We start from the raw sequence: 5548 nt of genomic DNA on the forward strand, positions 1-5548 counted from the left end.
TCTCCACGGGCGCGTCCGGCTCTGTTACTCAAGGGCGCCACCTGGAGGCAGAAAGAAAGACTCGGACGACCCTCCCCCCTTGTTCTCCCTGCTCTTTCTCTGTGGGACAGTGGGGTGTAGCCCTAGAGGGGTGTTCCGTTGGGGCGTTGCCAATGGTCACATACATCCTTGCCCTCCAAGGCCCAGCTGCAATGCCGCCTCCCCTGAGACGCCTACCTAGATTTCCTTCACACACACTGCTCGTCCCAGGGGCCGTCCCTCTGGACTCCCCCTTTGCATTATCGTCCTTATCAGGGTTATGGTTTTCTGTTTAGTGCCAGCTTCACCCATCAGACCGGCAGCTCCTGGAGGACCGGCCCATGTCTGATCCCCCAGAGCCCAGCATAGTGGGTGTGGGTGAACAGAAAAATGAGCAGGGTGACTTTCACTCTGTTTCTTTTCTTTACGGTAAAGCTAGTGAGGCTCTAGAGCACAAAATTTAAGAAGGAACTCCCTTTCTGTGAGGCTCAAGACAAACCGAGAGAGAGGTTTCTGGAAGACTCGGTGGCCCGGGTACTCATTGTGCCGCCTCAAGCAAGTCCTCTTGCCTCTCAGCCTCGGTGTCCATTGGGTTAGTACAGACTGTGAAAATGCAGGCTGCGGGGGCTTTGGGAGGCTCAGCAGAGGCTGGCCATCTGGAAGGATGGGCAGATACAGATGCCTCATCCTGGCTCCTCAGCCACTTCCTCCTGACCTCCCTTCCCTGACAGACCTCTGTGAGGCCACCCCAGAAGCTGGGTGCCCAGTCCTTCAAGGCCGGCATGATGGAGCTCTGGAAAGGACCTCCAGGGCTGGGAAGGCCTCAGTCTCCTCCCAGCCTTCCAGACGCTTGGCCTCCAGGTCTGCAAAACTGACTGCTGTTAGGGACTCCCAGGGGAAACCAAGTCTGGTGCCAAATTCCTGTGTGAATCTCAGCTCCACCACTCACAGCTGTGTGACCACGTGCAAAGGGCTTCCCTCTTGGAGCTCAGCTTCCACATCTGTGAAATGGATTTAGTAAGGGTTCCTAGGGATTAGATGAGGTAGTCCCTGTAAAGAGCCCAGCACACAACTCCTTTCCTCAGTCATGCACAATCCTGCCTCAGAGACTTTGCATTTTCTGTCCCACTGCCTGAGATACCCTTCTCCCTGATATCCCAAGAGCTTGCTTCCTACTTACTTAGTCTTTGCTCAAATGTCACCTTCTTAGAGACACCTTCCGAGACCATTTTTTTAAAGAAATAGCCATGCTCTTCACTCCTTCCCCCTGAGTTTTTCTCCATAACAGTTATCAACTCCTAACATTGTTTATTGTTATCCTAAATAAGTGCCAAGAGGGCAAAGGCTTTGCCTGTTTCCCTCCCTGCTGTATCCATGGAGACCTAGAAAAAGACCTAGCACATAAGTGGTCCTTGATGAACATTTACTGAATAAAGGAAGGAGAAAATGAGCAAATATTTACTGAGCACCTATTATGCACTAGTGTAACTAGGCAGACTCCATTCTTGCTCTCAAGAAGTTCATATTCTGGTGGGAGAAAAGGATAAGCAAATGTAACATTGTGTTAAGTGCTACAAAGCACTTAGTGCTGGATGAGCCCAAAGCAGAGGTGCTGACCTAATTTGGCAAGTGGGGAGGATCACAAGGAGACCTGCCCTACGTGAACTGAGATCAGAAGGATGAGTAGGAGGCAGTCAAGTAAAAAGGGCAGGGAAGAGAGGTCAGTTACGTCACTAGGAAGGTATGGGGGGTGCAGACCACATCAGGTGACACTGTCACAGGGGGTGACATCAAAATGACTGTCTATAAAATTTTTGTGCAGTGTTTCAGTAGAAATATATTATTTTTTATAAAAATATCCCTAGATCCACAATCAACTCCCTTGGAAGCAACAGTCAAGAAATCAAACAATGCGCTGCACTGGGCAAATCTGCTGCAAAAATCTCTTTAAAGTGTTAAAAAGCAAACATGTCACTTTAAGGACTAAAGTGCACCTGACCCAAGCCATGGTATTTTCAATAACCTCATATGCATACGAAAGCTGGACAATGAATCAGGAAGACTGACGAATAATTGATGCCTTTGAATTGTGGTGTTGGTGAAGAATATTGAATATACTGTGAACTGCCAGAAGAATGAACAAATCGGCCTTAGAAGAAGTACTGCCTTAGAAACAAGGATGGTAAGACTTTGTCTCACATACTTTGGACATGTTATCAGGAGGGACCAGTCCCTGGAGAAGGACATCATGCTTGGTAAAGTAGAAGGTCAGTGAAAAAGAGGAAGACCCTCAATGAGATGGATTGACACAGTAGCTGCAACAATGGGCTCAAGCATAACAATTGTGAGGATGGCACAGGGCAGGGAAGTGTTTCGTTCTGTTGTACATTGGGTTGCTATGAGTCAGAACCGACTCAACAGGCACCTAATAACAACCACAGTTAGTTATAACAGCAAAAACATTTTTCCTAAGCCCAGCTTACATGTATCAAGATACCTACAAGGCTAAAACTCTATGCTAATTTACTTTTTGAACCTTCTAACGTGCTCCGATCAGAGCTGTCATTATCATCCAATTACAGTGATGCTTCAAATCACATGGTTTCATCTGCAGACGCTATAAACACTCTGTTGTTTTCATTGCTGCCAATGTTTTTATAGTTGTTGATTTTATCAAATAGCTACAATTCTGTGATAATTAGTATTTGTGAACCTATATCAATAACTTTTTTTGAGAATGAAGTAGTAATTAAGGGAAAAGAAGGAGAAAGATAAAAACAGCTTCCACTCAGTTACTAATAGTGTTGTAACTAATAATGTTGTAATTCAATGTAGAAAGATTTTCCAAAACAATTTTGTTAGTATTCATATAATCTAAGAAATACTACATTTAAACAACCTACAGCTATATTTATCACATATTATTCTATGATTAAAATTGATAATAAACATTACTAAGGATTCTGTATGGTCTGGTACAGGAGAAGGTCTGGGGGGGTGACCCCGTGAGTTACAGCACTGGTGACACCAACCCTGGTGATGACACTGAGAAAGGTCCAGTGCAAAGGCCCTGAGATAGGAGGGAGTATGGTGAGCATGAGGGATGAAGGAGACTAGTGTGGTTGCATGGAGGACTCAATAAGGAATGTGGTAGGATCTCAGGCTGGGTATGTCAGCAGGGACAGGCAGCTGCAGAGCTTTATAGACGAGGGAAAGACATTTGTTCTTTATCCTCGGAGCAGTGGGAAGCCACTGATAGCTGTGGGTAAAGGATTAACAAAACCTTCTCCTCTTTTTCATGAAAAGTTGACCTTCAGCTTATGGTGTAGCTCTGTTTCCCTGGAAACAGATAAACATGTGTCAACTATGTTACTAGGCAACATTGCTTATGATACAACTGACCCTTGAGGAGGAGGAGGCTAGAATGATCCATGTGTAATGGATTAGAGTTGGAAACGTCAGTATGAATTCATGTTTAGCTTGATATTGATGAGGGTGATTACATAAAGAAATATTTATAGGTATATGTATATACTCCAGTTATTATATACACATATAGTCGGAGTCAACTCAACAGCACACAACAACATATTTCTTTGCCCAGTCAACTGAGAGGGCCTGGAAGCAACAACACCCCACCACACCTAGCACCCAGATCTTGGTTTCTAATACCAATATCTAATAACCAGGGAACCAGGGCTCCTTGGAGAAATGGTTGATTCTGAAACTGGGGCAGGAAATACACAAGGCGAGCCTGGGGCATCCTGTCGTGGCAAAAAGTAAGGAAGTGCTAAAAGAAAAACCCACAATGACACGGGTGTATCAAAGGGACACAGGGCCCACTGAAAGGGCTCCCAGTGGCCAAAGCTGGAAAAATTTGAGCAACGAAATAAATACAGTAGTACTGAAATTTTAAGCTGAAGTATGAAACAAACATCCATGGGTCCATACTGATATAAATAAATGATTGAATAAATAAATAAATCTTTGAGAAGGGTCAAATCTCAGTTCTGAAGAGTTCTAAACAAATCATGTAGATACTTCACCCTCAAGGAGAAGGAAGTGGTGTATAATTCCCACTTCTTAAGTGTGGACTGCACGTAGTGACTTCCGTCTAAAGAGTACAGTATGGGAAATGGGAAAAAGGAGTAACTTTACAATACAGAAACTTGCCAAGAACTACTTCAGTCAGGTGATCAAGGCCAAAGTCAACAGTCATAAATCATGTTGATAGTATGTAACCTTGATACGATATGATGAGAATGGCACTTTACCTCTGTGTGTGTGTGTGTGTGTGTGTGTGTGTGTGTGTGTGTGTGTGTGTGTGTGTGCGCGTATGTGTGTTTTAAGGGCTTGGTATTTAAGTTCATAGGCAGTGCAATTGGTTAACACACTCGGCTGCTGACTGAAAGGTTGGAGTTCAAGTCCACCCAGAGGCACCTTGGAAGAAAGGCTTGGCGATCTACTTCTGAAAGATCAGCCATTGAAAGCCCTATGGAGCACAGCTCTACTCTGACACACATGAGATCACCATGAGTCAGAATCAACTCCACAGCAACTGGTATGTATTTATTTTAATGTGTTTTAGAAAAATATATAACTAGCTAATGAAACCAGAGATATTATGAATAATATTGCTTCAAGTGAGGATAGAAAAAAATTTAAGTCTATATAAAAGTGGTGCAATAGAGTTCGCTGTTTCCTCTATTTGCTCTCCCTTTCTTCCACTGGAGTAGAATACTTTTTCAACAGCCACCCAGAATAAAGATTCCATTTCCCAGCCTCCATTGCAGCAAGGTATGGCAAAATGGACGATGTGATGGTTAAGATTGTGTGTCAGCTTGGCTGGGCCGTGATTCTCAGTGTTTAAATGTGATCACTCCCATGATCGAATATACTGTGAGTAGTCAGTCAGATGAAAGGGAGTCTCCTTGGGGGTGTGGCCCGCATCTGAATATAAGCAGACGTTCTGGCTTTTTGCTCTTTCTGGATCCTGTGGCTGCCTTCTGTTGTCTCATCTCCAGTTCTTAGGACTTGAGCTGTCAGCTTATCTGCCAAACTTGGGATTCGTCAATCTTCACAGCCTGTGAGCGGAGCCCTGCTCTCTGACCTGCTGACCTTGGGCTCCCCAGCTTCTGCGGCTGCATGACTTGCGAGAGGCCTCTACCCTGATCCATGGACTTGGGATGTTCTAGCCGCTACAATCGCATGAGCTGTTTCCTTGATATAAATCTCTCTGTATATATATATTTATACACTTTACTGATTTTGCTTCTCTAGAGAACCCAGCCTAAGACAGACGATAAGTCACTAGGACATCAGAGGTGGTAGTGTGGGCAAAATCCATTGTGTTCTTAAAGGAAGGGGGTATGTTCTTCTTCCTTTTTGTCCTTTCTGCTGCCAGGATGCAGACCTGATGGCTGCATCTTGAGCAGCCATCTTGGACCATGAGGTGGAAACATGTTAGGATGGGGGAGCAACAAAAGAGAAAGAACCTGGATCCCAGGTGACCATGGAAACACCATCCTGG

The sequence above is a fragment of the Trichechus manatus genome, unplaced genomic scaffold (genome assembly GCF_000243295.1).
Source record: "Trichechus manatus latirostris isolate Lorelei unplaced genomic scaffold, TriManLat1.0 scaffold00008, whole genome shotgun sequence".
NCBI classification, from domain to species: Eukaryota; Metazoa; Chordata; class Mammalia; order Sirenia; family Trichechidae; genus Trichechus; species Trichechus manatus.